Here is a 19,858-nt window from a genome sequence, read left to right on the forward strand (position 1 = left end):
GGTCTGTGACACTTTTTGCCTTTTTTCCAGAGTGTGACACTTTTATTTGGGTTGAGATGCTCACTTACCCACATTCCTAAAATGCAAGGGATTCTTATTCAACTATGGCACAGATCATATTCTAGAATTTGCATGGTTTGGGGAATAAAAATACATTTTTGGGGGAGGGTAGAAAACATTTAAATGAATCATTGAGTTGAAGACTGTGGTGAACAACTATTTTGAGCTTCTTAGTTGTGATATGCATTAGAAGAGAGTTTACTTACATATTTACTCATCAATTCACTGATTCATTCATTAGTCTATTGATTTTTATGTTGAACCAAATTGTCTAAAGAACAATTTTTGATGGCTAATGATTGCTGTATCCTTCATGATTTAGATCAAGTAAAAAAATATATCCCTGTTGGATATCATTGGAAACTTGAAAAACAGAAATAATACATGCTGGGTGTAGTAGTCTGGGTTTCCAATTGATGTCTTTCTGAACTTGAAATGTTCCAAGTCTTCCTGGTTTTTAAATTTTCTACTTAGAAATCTGGTATAACTCTGAGGAGCCTATCTGTGAATGGGACTTGGTGTTTCTCTGTGAGGCCTTTAATAATGCTTTCATTGTTTATATATATACATATATATGTGTGTGTGTATTTTTAATATATATATATATGTTGTATTATATACATATGTTGTTTTGACTATAGCATGGTGTATGTAATTCTTCTCTTCTCTTTTCTGTTTAGTATTCTAATATCTCCTGTACCTCAATGGACATCTCTCTCCCTTAATTTTGGAAATCTACTACTATGGCATTTTAATTAAAAATGCTTTCTATGCCTTTGCATATAATTTTATATTTGTTCTATTTCTATCATTTATAAAATAAACTCCTTACAGAGTTTATATTTTCCTACAGAGCCTGAATGTTCCTTTTGCACATTCTTATCAATTTATTTTTGTCGTTGTGTGATTGTTCTGTTTGATTTTTAACCCAAATAATCCATCCTTTCATTGCTTGCTTTTTATTTGACTCAGTGAATTTCTTTCATTTTCAGGATTTCCATTAGTTTTTTCTTCAATATTTCTATCTCTTTATTAATTCCATGCTTATATTCTCTTTTAGCTTCCTTGTACTCTCTTTGGATTTGTTTAGCTCTAAGAATATTTATTTGTATTCTCTTTGATTTGTTTGAAAGCACTTATCATTTTTTAAATGATTATTTATCTGGGATTTTGTCTAATTCATTCCACTAGAGGCAATTACGAGGGGATTAGCCATTTTGAATAGTTATGTTGTTTTGGTTTTGCATATTCCTTGTGTTTTGTCTTAGGGCTTGTGCATCTGAGGTTAGATCACTGATGAATTGTTTTTATTCATTCTATTCTTTAGGTTGAAGTGTTTTCAGTGTTCAAGAGGGCCTAAGCAGTAATAGACTTGAGGTCATTTTTCCTGGCTATAGAGAAGTGTTTGGAACATCAGAGCTCATCCCAAGCACTCCACTAAGAGTAAATACTGGCCCTTCTGATTCTAGTTTTCTTGTTTATTCCTTTCAGAGTCTAAAAGAATATACTTTTACTTCATCTACTATCTTCCTCCTATTTAGTGAAGATTTTTTTGAAGATTTATTTACTTTTATGTGCATTGGTGTTTTGCCTGCATGTATATCTATCTGTGTGAGGGTTTCAGGTTCCCTAGAACTGGAGTCACAGGCAATTGTGAACTGCTATATGGGTGCTAATAATTGAATCCAGTTCCTCTGGGAGAGCAGCCAGTCCACTTTAACCCCTGAGCCATCTCTCCAGTCCCCTACTGAAGTATTTTTGTAAGACAGTCTCAAGTTTCCTAGACTGACTACAAACTCCCAACATATCTCAAGATGATTTAGTTTTCGGATCCTTGGACCTCTATCTTTTGAGCATGGTGATACCAGATACAGATTGCTATATCCAGCTTGAGGAAAAAAAAAATTTAGGCTGATATTTTTTGAACACTGAGATTGAAAAAAAATTAATTAATCTCCCATCTTTTCAGCAGAAAATCTTACAAAGCCAGAAGTAAGGAATAAATACAGCATAGAATACACATCCACACAACCAAGACATCTCTCTGCAAAAACAGAGTGAGGAGGAGGAGTGGGTCTTGCTGAGTGCATTCCAGTATGCATATCTTAACAAAGTTCTCAGGCAAGATTTAGAGAGGAAAATATATAAAATGTATGGAAAGTCTGAAAGTAATACCTGTTCTAACAGAGCGCCAGTTCCTGATAAGCCTAAAGGAGAGCACACATAAAGGTAATCTTTTTCCTCTGATCTGAAAATTGAATATTTGGCTGTGTAGGAAAAGAGTCATTGGACCGCCCATCCCTGTATTAGAATAGATATTTTCCAAACAACAGCAACACACAAATCATGAAAATAACTTGCCTTTCCTCCATGATTCCAGTCCCAAGAATGCACTAGCCCGTCTTCATCAAAGGATTAAGTAATATATAAACTAGACTCTGAAGATTGTAAGTTAAAAAGCAAACATGCTTTTCATTCCATCAGGAAAATTTATGAAACAATGCTGAACATAAATAATAGTATAAATAAAGGCCCAGGAGTCATTACAGTTGGCACGAAAGGAACCAACATTGTATCTTTGCAAGTAATAACAGAACAAAACATATTATATGGTACTAGAGATTAGTAGACACATGGCAAAGTCTAGTAAACCAAAGACATTCACGTCTCCAGGGTCACATGACTAAAATGTTAAATGGCACCAGAATTTTCCCACTGTAGACTTACCTACTCAAATAGGTGAATATTCTGGCTTGTTTCTCCTTTGCTTTTATATTAAATATTAGAGAATTTGAATATGTTTGCATCTTAAAAGTATAAGTTTATTGAATTTTACAGATATTGACCATCTTCAATCCATATGCGTCTTTATAAATGAGTCCACCTTTCACTATGTAGACACTGACTCAGCTGTGCCTTCTAAGATTTCTGGGTCACAATTCTTGCCTGCCCATCATTCTGCTCTATTATCCGTTTTCTCCACCCAAGTAAGTAGCACCATGACATTGAAGAGGAACTTCATCTGGGGCAGTGCCTCATCAAATTGCTTGTAAGCAAGTGATTGGGGGATTTTCTTGCTTAATGATTGATGTGTAAGGGCCCAGCTCAGGGTGGACAGTGCTTTCCCTGGACAAAGTTCTGGTTGTATCTGAAAACGGGTTGCGAAAGTCACGAGGAGCAAACTAGTAAGCAGTTAACTCTCCATGACTCCTACTTGAGTTCCTATTTGAGTTTCTGTTGTGACTTCCCTCAGTGGATTGTGACCCAGGATATAGATGGCAAATAATCCTTTTCCTCCTTCTGTTAAATGTTGTCAAGCTTGCAGCTTTTTTTTTTTTTTTTTTTTTTTTTTTGAGAAAACCGAGTCTGCAGTCCTTCAGAGAGTTCCCTGTCAGGCACCCAATCTTGATAATGTCCTGGCCCCTCCTTTTCTCAATCTCAATAATCCATCTTCTGAGGTTCCCATGTGAACGAACTCTTCAGAAGAGGGATGATGGAAAGAGAGGACACAGAGGGAGCTAGTCCAGCGATTAAAGGCTGCATACGCACACGGGGGCTTACACAGCTGTAGCTGCTTCATGCATCTAGACTGATGTTTTAAATATAGGAAAGCAAACAGCCTAGCAAGTGCTGAGTTAAGTTTTCATTTGGAAAGCCAGGAGGCATGGAATGGTGGGCAGAGTAAAAGGGAGACTTGCCTTATCAGAACATCATTTTCAGAAACTGTAGGCATCACTACTGTTTCCCCAAAATTAGGTCAATTGGGAGAGTATGACCCTGCATCCCCACAGGAACAAATAAACAAAAAATTAAGTGACTTATTTTTATAAAAGTTAGTAAGGGAAGAAACATCAGCATCTGTATCAGAACTGGCTGCCAGATCAATTAGCTCTAGAAAGTGAAAGTGTTATTGGAGGTGTTAGGGTCAGAGCCAAGGCAGCCCTAACAAGGTAGGCTTCTCCATCTGTTCTTAATCAGACAATTAGAGGGCTGGTTCTGAGGGGATTTATACTGTGTGGGCAGGTGCTTTAGGAAGAAGGATAAAGATAAAGAAATTCAACAACTCCTCATAGCCCCACGTCCATCACTGGAGGCTTAGATTTAAATAAAAGACGAGATAAACACAATTAAGCATTTCTGGGCAAGATGTGGTCCCGCTTCTCCTTGTCTTGGCTTCTGTCTCTCCTGCAAGGTGCTCTGACAAGCTGTCAGACCTGTGTGGAATATCTTCCTGGGAAGCAAGTTTGCCCAGGAGCCAGGACCAGGTTTCTGCCTTTTTCTTCTCCCAACATGAGATTCCTAGAGAAATAAATTCCACTTCCATGGGGACCATTGCTTCTACTGTCTCACAGTCAAAGAGCATGACAAAAATATCTCTTTAGAACATCTTCACTTCTGCCAAGTTGGCTATATAAGCTGCTTGTGATTTTCGTGTGTAATTTTTAATGCCACATCACCAGAAGGAATCTCTTCCAATGACTGATTAATATAAGATTTTTTTCCTATCATCTTCTCTTTTGAGTGAGAGAAATAATCTTCTGCTCTTCCAAATGAGAAATCTTACAATCCTTCTTGGTCTCTGTCTCCCTTCATCACTTATAAGTAAATTCAAATGAGTCCCCACTTCATGGTTCCCCTTTTGTACCTCAAATATCCCATCGAAAGACGAGCTTCCAACTCTTGCTGTCTAAATAGGTCCTGTTAAGTCTAGCTCCCCCAGCCAAGTCTAGGACTGACTATAAAGTACAATTTCCCCAGAGAATTTTCAATTGATTGAAAGAAAGGCATGAAGAAGTCCAGGGCTCCAGTTATAAATAAGCTCATCAGGATATATTTGTTTTCAATACAGCTTACAGAATTCTCATTGTTTAGCTAAAGCAACAGTCCAGGGATTTCATTACCCAGTTATTGGAACAGAATGCCAAGTGAGGAACTCAGAAATTACTTCAGCTGATTATTTTTGTATAGGAAGAATCACGAAGTCACCACAAAACAGATATTTTGTTTCACTATCTGTTTATGGTAGTGTTGGTACCCTCACACTAGGGAAGAATTTATGGGAGACTGAATTAATTTGTTTAAAATTCCATCTCTTCCTGGCTTTGGTATGGCTTCCCTGTGGGAGGCATATGCTTCCGACATTTTTATATTGGATTTGACCGTGTGATCGACTGTGACAGTGACACCTAGGTAGAAGGAAGACAGTGGCCCTTCTGACCAGGTGTAGCTCATCCTGTCATCTGTTTCTGAGTCCACATCTCACAGCGCTGATTAATTTTTCAACTTTCATTATATGCACTTTTTTTTATCTAACTTGATACATTATAACTGTACATATTTAGGAGTTTTCATATTTTCACATGTACGTAATAGTAATGCTAGTAGTTGGCACACCTGCAACTTCCAACATTTATCATTTCTTTGCATCAGGGACATTTAAAATCGTCTCTTGTAGCTATGTGGAGATAATCAGTTAAGACAGGGTTGGTGACATAGACCTGCAATGCCAACACTGAAAACAGGAAGATCACAGCTTCAAGACCCTATCTTCTCAAAAAGAAAAAGATAGTAGAAAGAAAAAGCAGTTAATGCTTGTCAAGAGTAACTGGGCAGTGGTAACATGTACCTTTAATCTTAGCACTCAGGAGGCAAAGGCTGGCAGATCTGTGACTTTGAGGCCAGTCTAGTCTACTGATAGAGTCCCAAGACAGTCTGGCAGCTTGGGCTACACAAAGAAACTTTGTCTCAAAAAAACAAGAAAAAAGAAAAGAGAAAGAAAAAAATAAGGTTACTGTACTGTGCTTAGGACATTGAAAGCTAGTCCACCTATTCAGCTATACTCTTAACCTATTAACCAGTCTCTTTCATGGATCAGGTAACTACTATTCTACTTTTGTGTATATGAGATCAATATTATTATCTTCTGCATTTTTGTATATAAGGGAATACATGCAGTGTCATTCTGTGACCAAGGGTCCTTTAATAAGGGCCCCAGTATAAAAACACATGGCACAGACTAAAGCTGACAAAATGTCTAGAGTCTACTGCACTCCAAGTATGCTAGTGGACATACAGAAAATTCATGACTAGATAGATGATAGATAGATAGATAGATAGATAGATAGATAGATAGATAGATAGATAGAAAAATAGATATTTCAGGTCACTGAGTTTTAAGAATCCATCTGTGTAAAATGTAATAGCATGACGTAACACGGACACTTCACTTTCTTTTATGGATTTGACTAAAATTATTTGACCTTTAAAGAGAGGTTCATTTTCATGAGTGATTTTTTATTAATTAATTCCAATTTTCTGACCTTGGGTATTTTCTCTTTTTCATGAAATTATTTTGCTTCATGAACAACATGCAAATCAGAACTATTCCAAATAACTACATTGAGATTCAAACACTGTTATGGACAAAAAAAAATTGTAATATAATGGGTCTTTTTTAATGAATTAGGTAAAAAGTCAACTCAAACCATTAAATTGACGAAAATATTATTGAGAAATTATACCAGAATAAAGTTGTCCTGGATGACTGCCCTATATTATGAAATTTGTAGGAAAAAAAAGCCATGCAGGAAGAGTTGAAAATTGCAGTGATTGAAAAAAATTAGTTTCAATAGAAATAGCAGAAAATAAAACGAATAATAGCTCAGTGAATAAAAATTTACCACAGAATCAACTCTTCTGAAGAAAGTATCTATGTGGGGGAGATAGTCTTGGGGAACTTGGGCCTGGTATATATAAGGACCATAAAAAATTATTCTCAGTTATAGAAAATTTCTGTGGAATAATCCTCTCCTACATTGTAAAGATTTATCACTCGAAATAGAGGATTGCTCTTGTAAGAAATGTACAGGATGCCCGTGTATGCACTTGGGTGAGTAAGGCAGAAGGATTGAATGCTGGAAGCTGGCACGGGCTACTTAGTGAGACACTGTCTCAAAAAGGAAGGCAACAAAACTATAATCAAACAAATAAGCGAGCTATAAGCTGTAAGCTATTAAAGTTACCAGTAAAGTAGTGATTGCAGTTACTAGATTGGATGTCACAAAGACACCCAGGCCTGTCTGCCATCTCACAGTCACAGTCCAGGTGGGCGGGGGGGGGGGGGGGTGACACTGTAGTGAGAGAGGACATGGCGGCTATGTGTGTGCTTCTGAGACAGGGAGTTGGAAATGTGACCTCAGTGAGGTCAGGCCGATGCCCTGTGCTGCCACCTGAGGGCCATGTCTAGGTCCTACTGTGGTTAGGGACTGTGTTCAGGGTCTGTGCTGTTGCCAGAAAACTTGTGAAAGCCCACGATCCATGCTCCCGCTGACCGTAAAGAGCAAGGAAGCTCTTGTGCAGGACTGTTGATGGTTACAGATGCAAAGTTGAGAAAGGGACATGGAAGGAAGGCAAGGCTTCTGTGACAACCCCACCCCCCAAAAGTAACAGCTTAAACAGGAAGCCATCAAAGAGAACACTTTAAAAGTGTGATAAGGATGCTGAAGTTAGCTCTCCACACTTGATGGCTTCTGGCATGTCTGCCAGGGTGTGGGAGGGGACTGACTCAGTCTTAAGGGACTGGCCATTGAGAGTTTCACCATGCTCCAATGAGTGTGTCTAGATAACACAAATTGGACTTATTATTACTATTTGGTTTAGTTGTTTTGTTTTTAATTTTCATTTTTATTGTGAGGGGTAGATGTCACTAGTGCAGGGGAAAGGACTGGGAAATGAGGGTGATCAGGTTCCGTGATGTGAAATTTACAAAGAATCAATTTTTAAAATGTAGTTAGTAGACCAGAGAAGGACAAAATGCAGGAGTTGCAGATTTCTCCTCAAGCGATTGGAATCCACTGGGATTAGAATTACACAGCAATATTTGTTGTGACATTTCATGAATATGCTAAATTCCCTGTTATACATATTATAAGGTAACGTTTATGCTATGTGAATTACACCTATAAATCAATGAATGAATAAACAAACAAATAAATAAAATCCTCATGAAATAGCAAAAAAAAATACCTAAAATATATAAAGGTATCTTGGGAGCAAGCAGGAAAATTTAAATATAGATTAGATATTAGGTGATATTAAGGAAGGTTATATAGGTGAGATAATTGCATTATGATTGACATAGTATCTTTTGGGGAAATACACACTGATATGTTTAGGAGTAAAGTACCATAAGGCAAATAGTTCAATAGAAGCATCAATAAAATAAGTACAGATCCATACATAGCAAGAAGCCATGGTAAACTACATTGAAAATGTTTATGCTTGGAGTCTGACAGTGATCCAGTTTCTCTTCACTGCCTTAGTGGGGGGAATAGAGCTACATTTACCTCAGGATACTGTTCTTCCAGCTTTCCACGTCTTTAAGGAGTTTTCTGAAAACTTCTTGATACTGCAGTGCTTAGGACAGTTGTCACCCAAGTCAATAGAGGAGACTTAGGATGACTCTTTAATAGTAATAATAAGAAGAATGGTCAATGGAAAATGTTCACCAACAGTTAATGAGGGGGCTCATTATGTGTTTCTATAGCTATGCAGGACAGTGAGACTTACTGTAAAACTATATTTGCGCATCCCTCACGAAAACTGGCCCACTGTTACCACCAGGAAACCTGCATGACTGAAGTTTGGCGGTGGTGCCGCAGATTCCCATTGCATTGCTGTGGTCAGTGCAGGCTTTATGGAAGACGGAGTGGGTTGTAGTACCAAGCAGTGAGAAAGATTTTAGAGACAATTTTTTTTCTGAGGGTCAGGGAGGGCATCTTCGTGACTGGTGACAGGGAAGGGAAAGCTGGACTTAGAGACATCTGTTGATAAAAGTCAAGGTCGGAAGGTGGAGCGAAAGAGTGTACAGAGTTTTCCACAACAGGAACTAATAACGTGCTGGCAACTTTGGAGCCTTCAACAGGACGACATAGTTCAAGAAATCATAATGCTCTCCACTTCAGGCTTGCCTTGTGATTGTAAAAAATGGTCCCTAAGAACAACAGCGAAATTCACATGGAAACTAACACCTCTAAATAGATGCACCATCTTCCTGGCATGCCTGCTCTGAGAACTACCTCCACGGTTCTCCCGTGCAGCAGCCCACAGCTCTGTAGCTACCCAGGCTTCATACTTGCCAGAGCATTGTATTTTCATGTGTAGATGAAATTGATTTGGCTTCTTCATACCTGGTAGGAGGGTAAGTCCAAAGATGTTCACACATTTGAATTGATTTGTCCCAGACCCCAGGCATTACCAGTCCCACCCTCGGGTCTGTTCAGCTGCTCTCCCTCCCTGTCTTTGCCTAACTTCAGTCTGTTTTCTGACAGGCTTGTTGCCTCTGGGGGATGAAGATTTGCTTTGTATCTGCAGTGTCCCCTAAAAACAAAAGGCCAGCTGGCATGTTGCAACAGTATCGGAAATAATCTCAGAGACCTCATCAAAAAATATATCTGTTTTCTTTCTGCTTCTCTTCCGCCAACTCCGTTCCCTGTAAGAGGGAAATGGCTGAGGGGAGTTGATGCTTGCTTCCCTGATAGAGGGGGAGGACCATTCTCAAGCAGCTAAGCAAAGGAGGCAAGTTTGACTACGAGGAGAACTTTTTAATTAAATATCTTTTTCTTTAAAGAAAAAAAAAGAAAAAAGAAACTGAGATAACGTGGTGAATGAGTTTTGATGCAAATTTTTAGGAGGCGGAATATTGATGTTTTAATTTCAGGAAAAATGTTTTTCTTTATCACATTATTTTCATCCATACATACAGGGATTTTACAAGTTAATTGTGTGTTCGTGCGTGAATGCCAGTGCACACATGTCACGTGTGTGTATGTGAAGGTCAAAAGACACCTTTCGGGAGTTAGTTGCTGAAGTCCACCTTGTTTAGGTAGGATCCTTCTTGTTTCTGCCACAGTACAGTGTTCCTGAGAGTAGCTGACCCAGGAGCCTCTGGGCAAGCCTTCTGTCTCTACTTCCCATCTCTCTATGGGAGAGCTGGGATTACAGAGGAACATCACCAGGTCCAGCTTTTTCTGTGGATTCTGGAGATTGAACTTGGGTTTTCAAGCTTGTGAAGTAAGTAAGCATTTTACCCTCTGCATCATCTCCCCAACTCTACCCAAGGCTTTTGAAATAGAAATGGATGGTGGTCCCCAGTATTGATTTTTCCTTTCTAATTTATTACCACAAGCCAACTCTTTTTTTTCCCTCTAAACCAGGCTTAACTATCAAGAATGGAAACACTTTCTGGTCTCCTTTAGAATTGGATACTACATGACTGCTGCTTTAGAAAACAGGACAAACAAAGCAGAAAAGTCTTATGACTCCTGAGAACTGTCTTTAGAAGAGACAAAGACTTATTTACTCTTTTTTCTTTCTGCTATTTAAAAATGATCGCTGGAACATGGATCGAACCAGCAAAGGCAACTGAATCCTTGATAAATTCTAGAACCTACTGGTTCTGAAATGCTTTCCTCCCAAATCCCTTTATATAGAATAGAAATAAATTTTTATCATATAATAAATTATAAATAATAAATATACTTAATAATATAAATAAAGTATAAATCACATCTTATATATGTGTTTCATAGCATCTTATATATTATGCAACATAACAATAACATTTACTCCAACCACCCTAAACACTGAATAACTCACTCCTCCCCCAGCAGTTTACTTGATGTAGTAGCTGCATTTGTTAATTGGAAGTTTCTTTCTTTTTCTTTTCATATCCTTTCATGATTTGTGGCCGTCTCAAGCCCAAACTGGCACCCATACCAGGAGCAAAGATTATTCTTATAAATCCGAAATATGAACCAATGCTCACAACAGCAATACTGCCACAAAATTTATATAAAATATATGTAAAGCCCAAGGAGATGAAGCAAAACATAACTGATTTGCCTTTATTCAGGTTATAAAAACAACCCTTAATAATATATCTGAGGATTCCCTCAATTACAGCTCATTTCCCTTCCTGTTACCTAGATGCCCACTCGATTTCAGCTTCCAGATATTTATCAGCACTGAGGCATGCATGCATTCCTAAGAGGCAAGTGTTATTAACCAGCAAAGCGACACATTTGCATACCTTAAGACTCAGCAGTTTTATTTTTAGACCCATGCATTTTTGCATCTTTTAAAAAATGCACATAGATAGCTTATTTAGTTCTTTTGTACATCTTTCTGCAACATGCATTAATGCTCCAGGCTCTGTGTACAAGATTTATCCATATTATAAGTGAGGCTTTCATATGCTGTTTTTTTTTAAATTCTATCATATGAATATCCCACACTTGAGTAGCCTCACTCCTGTTGAAGGAATTATGCTATTTCCAAATGTTTACTCCTTTCTCATTATTTTTTTCTCTCTCTTTTTTTGACATTCTCTTCTGAGCATTTTCTATCTGACCACCCTTCAGTATTTGTGGAAGATTAGTTCCAGCATCCCCCACAGAAACCAAAGTCTGCAGATGCTCTTGTCCTTTTTGTAAAACAGCACAGTATTTGCATAGATCCTACGCAATCCTCCCCTACACTTTTCATCTCTAGATTACTTTTACTGCCTAAAATAGTGCACATGCCACGTGAATAAGTACCGTTACCCTGTATCATTTAAGGAGTAGTGACAGGTGGAAAAGTGAGATATGTTTATTAAAGACACTCACTGGTCTTTGTTTTTTTCAAGTGTTATCTTACTTATGAAGCCCTAAACACAGACCCCCACACAGGACAGGCGCCTGTTTCATTGATCACAAGTTTCCTGAGATGTATTCCTAGAGACAGAATTACTACCTCATCTAATGTTTGCACCTTCAGCTTTGGTTGGCACTGCCTTATTTGTTTCCTGAATGGTGCTGCCAAACTCTGCAGGCAGCAGGCAGGAATGGGGCCTCCCAGCCTTGTGCAGTCAAAGGAGGTTTAGGAAATGCTCCCCCCTTTGTGTGAGCAGGTCTGTTGGTATTGTCGTTGTCAGGCCTGGCTTATGTGGCTATTTCCAGGAGACAGGCTCACAGCACACTTCTTAGTATTCTGCTTCTTACAGTCTTTCTGCCACCCTTCCACGGTGTTCCAGGCCATAGGTGCAGGAGTTGTGCTGTAGATAGATACAGCTCAAAGTATCACTTGTATTATTGATGGGTAGAAATAATAGATTCTGGGATAACCCCATTGTTTAATCCTAAGTCTTAAGGATTCATTTTTAACTTTGAGACAGTGAGTCTATTCTTTCTCTTCTTCTAAAACTTATACATCCAATATGACATACTTTGTAATATAAGGAATTTATTATTCAATCCCCAGACTTAAAAGCATGAATTACAATTTATTTTGCTTTTGAGAGAGCTGGGATATAAAATGTTTGTACACATCAGGATTTATATGCAGCTTAAGTTTTAATGTTCTCATTGTGCTAAAATGCACCCTGCCTTTTAGGGTACAGTTCAGTGGCGTTAAGCGTATTCATGCTGGCATGCAGCCATTGTGCCCAAGACTGCTGCATTTCTTTTGTCTTCCATCACTGGAACTGCACATTTGCTTTAACTCCCAATAACCCTTAAGCTGCTTGCAACCTCCATTCTTTCTTTGTCTGTGAATTTGCTTACCTGAGACCATTTATAGAATTGAATCATGTACTAGTTGTCTTTTGAGACAGGTGGATTTCACAGTATAACTGTCCTTAAGGCTCATCTGTGTTGTAGCATGTATCAGAGACGCCATTCCTTTTAAGACAGAATTTCAACTGTATGCACATTCTGCATTTTGTTTATTTATCCATCTGCCAATGGATGCTTTTATCTGCCTCTACCTTCTTCCTCTGTGATTCCTGCCACTATAAATACAGGGGCACAAATACCTGCATCTCTCCTTCCAACATTTTTGGTACATAATGAAACATGAAATTTCAAGATAATATATGGTAATGCTATATTTAATATTTGGAGGGTGGTCATACTGTTCTCTATAGTAGCTGTATCATTATACAATCTCAGGAACAGGATCCAGGTGTTCAAATCTTTCCATATCTACATACATATTTTCAATTTCTGATTTCTTTGATATGAGCCTTTCTAATGAGTTTGAGGTAGTATTTTATTGTCTTTTGACTTGAATATCCCTTCTGATTAGAGACTGAGCATATTTTTACATATTCTTTTAGCATTCTTGCAAGAAATGCCAATTTAACTTTTTTATCTCTTTTTTTTTCAACTATTTTGCTTTTTGCTGAGTTTTGGAGATTCTTTATATATCCCCAGTTTAACCACTCATCAGACACTTGTTTGCAAACATTTTGTCCTTATCCGTTTTTGCTTCTTTCTTCACGCTGTTAATTATGGTTTTTTGGGTATAGATATTTTTAATTCTAATGATGTTGAAGTTCATTATTTTATCGCCTATGCTTTTGGTGCTGTATGAGAAAAGTATTGCTAAATACAGTGTCTGAAGTGGTTTTCCCCTTAAAAAAAAGGAGGTAAGCAATCTATAGATTCAATGCAATCCCCATCAAAATCCCATCAAAATTCTTCACAGATCTGGAGAAGACAATAATCAACTTTATTTGGAAGAGCAAAAAACCCAGGATAGCCAAAACAATCTTATACAACAAAGGATTGTCTGGAGGCATTACCATCCCTGACTTCAAACTCTACTACAGAGCTACAGTACTGAAAACAGCTTGGTATTGGCATAAAAACAGAGAAGTCGACCAATGGAATCGAATAGAAGACCCTGACATTAACCCTCAAACCTATGAACACCTGATTTTCGATAAAGGAGCTAAAAGTATACAATGGAAAAAAGAGAACATCTTCAACAAATTGTGCTGGCAAAACTGGATGTCAACCTGTAGAAGAATGAAAATAGATCCATATCTATCACCATGCACAAAACTCAAGTCCAAATGGATTAAAGACCTCAATATCAGTCCGAACACACTGAACCTGATAGAAGAGAAAGTGGGAAGTACTCTACAACACATAGGCACAGGAGACCACTTCTTACGTGCACAGACATTAAGGACCTCATTGAATAAATGGGACCTCCTGAGACTGAGAAGCTTCTGTAAAGCAAAGGACACTGTTGCTAAGACACAAAGGCAACCCACGTACTGGGAGAAGATCTTCACCAACCCTGCAACTGACAAAGGTCTGATCTCCAAAATATATAAAGATCTCAGGAAACTAGACCGCAAAAGGCTAACCAACCCAATTATAAAATGGGGCATTGAGCTGAACAGAGAATTCTCAACAGAAGAACTTCAAATGGCCAAAAGACACTTAAGGTCATGCTCAACTTCCTTAGCGATCAGGGAAATACAAATCAAGACAACTTTAAGATACCACCTTACACCTGTCAGAATGGCTAAAATCAAAATCACCAATGATAGCCTTTGCTGGAGAGGTTGTGGAGAAAGGGGTACACTCATCCATTGCTGGTGGGAATGCAAACTTGTGCAACCACTTTGGAAAGCAGTGTTTCGGTTTCTCAGGAAATTCGGGATCAACCTACCCCTGGATCCAGCAATACCACTCTTGGGAATATACCCAAGAGAGGCCCTATCATACAACAAAAGTATATGCTCTACGATGTTCATAGCAGCATTGTTTGTGATAGCCAGAACCTGGAAACAACCTAGATGCCCTTCAATGGAAGAATGGATGAAGAAAGTATGGAATATATACATATTAGAGTACTACTCAGCAATTAAAAACAAGGACTTCTTGAATTTTGCATACAAATGGATGGAAATAGAAAACACTATCCTGAGTGAGGTAAGCCAGACCCAAAAAAAGCAACATGGGATGTACTCACTCATATTTGGTTTCTAGCCATAAACCAAGGACATTGAGCCTATAATTAGTGATACTAGAGAAGCTAAATAAGGAGAACCCAAAGAAAAACATATAGGCATCCTCCTGAATATTAGCCTTCAGCAGGTGATGAAAGGAGACAGAGACAGAGACCCACATTGGAGCACCGGACTGAAATCTCAAGGTCCAAATCAGGAGCAGAAGGAGAGAGAGCATGAGCAAGGAACTCAGGACCGCGAGGGGTGCACCCACACACTGAGACAATGGGGATGTTCTACTGGGAACTCACCAAGGCCAGCTGGCCTGGGTCTGGAAAAGCCTGGGATAAAACCGGACTCGCCGAACATAGCGGACAATGAGGACTACTGAGAACTCAAGAACAATGGCAATGGGTTTCTGATCCTACTGCATGCACTGGCTTTGTGGGAGCCTAGGCAGTTTGGATGCTCAACTTACTAGACCTGGATGGAGGTGGGGGTTCCTTGGACCTCCCACAGGACAGGGAACCCTGATTGCTTTTCGGGCTGGGGGGGACTTAATTGGGGGAGGGAGAGGGAAATGGGAGGTGGTGGCGGGGAAGAGACAGAAATCTTTAATAAATAAATAAATTTATAAAAAAATAAATACAAAAATAAATAAATATAAATTAAAAATATATAAAGACTGAAAAAAAAGGAGGTAATGATAATTGCCTTATTATTGTGTAGCCTGACAACAGCAAACCCAGAAGCCATCTGGATTAAACAACAGACATTTATTTTGTGGCAGCCTTGAGGATAGACATTCATGGTCAAGGTGCTCTCACAGCTGTTTTTTTCCAGACACCCCTCTCCCTGGTTTCCATATGGCTGCCTCCTCATTGTGTCTTCATAAGTTCTTCCCTCTGTGTTTGAACTTCTAGGATCTCATCTCTTTCAATAGACAACAATCCTCCTGAGAGCTCATTAAATTTGGATTTCCTCCTTTTTACCCCCAAGTACAGTTAAATCTGGGCTCCAGGCATCAACGTATGATTTTGAAGGGAAACAACTAAGGAGAGTTATGGTGGTATTTGAAAGATGGGTGCTTTGTGACAAATAAGAAATCGAGGTGATGAGTACAAAATAAGTAGTAAAAATATTAGAGCCATCATAATACCAAAACTTAGTGCTCAAGAACACGGAGGAAAAGGGGATGGAAAGATCATAACAGCAAGAGGATCAGATAGTTTGTTTGAAGATTGTTTCTCTTAGGACACCAATAATGTCTCACAGAAATGACCCACCAAACGGAAGCTGAACAAGGACAACAAAGAACCTGCCAAAGTAGACAAAGCCCTCATCTCTGCACAAAGAACTATAGTCAACAAAAGGATGCCCAGAGTCGGAGAAATAATCTTCCCCAGGAAAGAGCACACTGATTGGTTATCTAATATCAAAGATCAACCATGAAAACATACATACAAGTAATAGTATACAGACTGACCAAATTTGGTTTACATATGAGAATATATATATATATATATATATGAGTATAGAACAATAATTAATTAAAAGGGAGACTATAAGTCTGAAAGAGAGTAAGGAGGTGTTTATGAGAGAGTGAAGGAATGAAACAAAATGGGGTAAATAATGATAGTGGGGTAATAATGATAAATAAAAGCAAGAAAAAAGTTTAACCATATTGTTTACCCATTTGCCAGATGCTTCACACTAGCAAGATGACACTCAAATCCCCTCTCAGAAAAGGTAGAGCTATTTATGATTTTTAAGTTGGTCATTTTATTCCTTGAGTCCTCAAAACAAATCGTGCATCAGGCTCACCTCTACCTTCACCTGCCTGAGTTCCTACAGCTACCCGGGTTCTTATTCTTTCCATGTTGGAGTCTCTCTCTCTCTCTCTCTCTCTCTCTCTCTCTCTCTCTCTCTCTCTCTCTCATTAAAGCAAAACAAATTACTCTAGCTTGGAACCAATTACCTCTATCTGATCCAGACACCTCTATGAGGTTCATTTTGGCCTTTGGCATCGACAGGTGCACCACAGATGTTTGACATGGGTTAACTCATGTAATCCTCATGATGACTGCATGAGACAAATCAGCATTTGAATTTTCAAACAAAGAAACTAAAGTACAGCTGTGACACCAACCATTAAAAATATGACACTTTGCCTACGATGTTCAGCACTGTCTTTCTACCATAGAAACCCTCTGCCTTCCAGAGGAGCCAAGATCAGTGCCCAGAACCCAAGTCAGGTATTTCATAGCTGCCTATAATCCCTGTTGAGGGGATCCAGTATCCTCTTCTAGCCTGTGGACACCTAGACTCATGTGTACATATCTCATGGAGACACATATATACATACACAAAATCAAAGACTTTTTAAAGAAATGTAGGAAAAGCATAGGATTTTTTGAACATTATTAAAAGACAAAATTTGTGAATCGTCGTGACAGAAGAAGTATAACAACTTCAGACCAAAAGCATAAGTGGCATTCTCCATAGAATCAGCGCAAAAATTCCTGAAATTCAGAAAAAGGTATGGCCATCCAGATGCAGAATACCAGAAGAGAATATCTGTTATCATACTATAGTTGAAACACTAACCTGTTGTGTAATACACATTTAAGGTGTGTTACATTTGCTTATGCTGCGAAATATTTGCTTAATGATGCAAAGACGTGTTGCGTTCTTTTATGTTGCATTTGTTTAACTCTGTAAAGCTGTGCTACTTTGCCTGCCTGAAACACTTGATTGATCTAGTAAAGAGCTGAATGACTAATAGCTGGGTAGGAGAGAGAAATAGGCGGGGTTGGTGGGCAGATAATAACTAGGAGAAGAAGAGAGAAGGAGCAAGAAAAGGACGAGAGGGGATGCCAGGGGCCAGCCACCCAGTCATACAGTCAGATACAGAGTAAGAAAGGTAAGAGAGGTAACTGGAAGAGGCAAAAGGTAGCTGGGATAATTTTTAAAAAGTAGGCTAGAAATAACCCAAACGAAGACCAGGCATTCATAAATTCATAAGTGAAACTAAGTTTCCATGTATTTATTTGGAAGCTGGGTGGCAGGCCCCCAAAGAGCAAAGAGAGGGGGAGAAAGTACACTAACCATAGAGAATAAAGGAAAACCTTGAAAGCTACAAGAGAGAAGCAGCAACCACATACAAAGGCAAATCCCTCAGAACCACAGCAGATTGCTCAATCAAATCCCTGACCCCAGGAGAGCAGGGTATGATGAGCTCTGAGTTCTGAAAGACAGCAATTCCAACCCACTTCACTCTACCCAGCAAATTACTCATCACAATTAAGGCAGAAAAATGAACTTTTAAGGATAAAAAAACAACTTGAAGGAACCGGTAAACACAAAAACAGTGCAGCAAAAGGTACTCGAAGGAAACCCATGGTCTGATGGAATGCTGCACTGCAGGGAAGCATGAACCACAGCACAAGTGCAGTCAGAGAATAGGAGCATGAGCTACCAAATACTACAACCAAATGACAGAAACTGACACACACTGCTCAGTTAGAACTCTGATTATTAAACATGGTCTAAATGCACAATTGAAAAACATAGGCAAGCAGATTCTACTAAAAAATGGGATCCATTTCCTTTTTTGGTCCCCAAAGGCAAATCTCACCATCAAAGACTAATGTGACTTTAGAGGGAAAGAAAGGTTGGAAAAGGATTCCAAAGCAAATCCAACAATAGGCAAGCAGGGTTCTTGTCCTAATACCTGACACAGTCGTCAACAGGAGGAATAAGTTTACTTTCTACTGGTTAAAGAAACAATTCACTGAGAAAAAAAATTACAGTTCTGAACATATAGTCAACAAAAGATGGATGCACTTTATTTCATAAGCAAAAACTACTGCAGAGAGAAATATATAATAATTCCAACACAATAACAACTGGTAATTTAACTCTACATTCTTCCAATAGACATGTAATTCTGATAAAAGATAAGCAGAAAAATCACAGTTCAATCACAGAATAGATCAACTGGACCAGATATGTGTAGAACATTCTGTTCAAACATTCCAGAATGCATTTTCCTCGCAACATCCCAATAAACTGTTTCTAAAATGGATTCTCAAATAGGACACACACACACACACACACACACACACACACACACACAGTTTTTAACAAACACAGGAGTATTGAAATAATTGTTTATATTCTATCTGATCACAATGGAATGAAACTAGAATTTGATGGCAGGAGAAACTATAGAACAGACCCACAGTCACAGAAACTGAACAGCTTACTACTGAGTGATGAACGTATTAGCAAAGAAATTAAGAAATAAATAAAAAGATACTAGAACAGAATGAAAATTAAAACGCAATATATAAAAACCCATGTGACACAATAAAAGCAATAGTAAGAAGGAAGTTCACATCTATATTGCCTACATTAAGAAATCAGAGATACCTAAATAAATAACTCAATGATGCACTTTAATGCAATCCAAATTGCAAGTTGGAAAAAATAAAGCAATAATTAAGATCAGAGAAGAAATTAATGAAATAGAAACAACAAAAGTGATATATATATATATATATAAAATCAATAAAACAAAAATTGATTTTTTGAAAATTTTTTTAAGGTTGGCAAACCTTTAGCCAAACTAACCAAAGAAAAAGAGAGAAAACTGCAATTAACAACATTAAAAAATAAAATAAATAGAGTACAACAGATAACAACAAACCAGAAAATCATTAGACTGTATCTTGAAAACGTGTATTCCATGTAACTGGAAAATATAAAAGAATGTATGACTTTCTAGATTAATATAACCAAAAAGAATTAAACCAGGTGAGATAAATTAAACAACTTGAATGGAACTATAACAAGCATGAGACTGAACTGGTGACAAAAATATTCAAATTAGGAAAAGGTGAGATCCAGATGGATTCATTGTAGAGTTCACCAGATCTCTAATGCAGTTAACACTAGTGTTTCTCAAACTTCCCCAAAATAGAAAAAGAAGGGACACTGTCAAGAAATTTT

The sequence above is a fragment of the Microtus pennsylvanicus genome, chromosome 2, assembly GCF_037038515.1.
Source record: "Microtus pennsylvanicus isolate mMicPen1 chromosome 2, mMicPen1.hap1, whole genome shotgun sequence".
Classification (NCBI taxonomy): Eukaryota; Metazoa; Chordata; class Mammalia; order Rodentia; family Cricetidae; genus Microtus; species Microtus pennsylvanicus.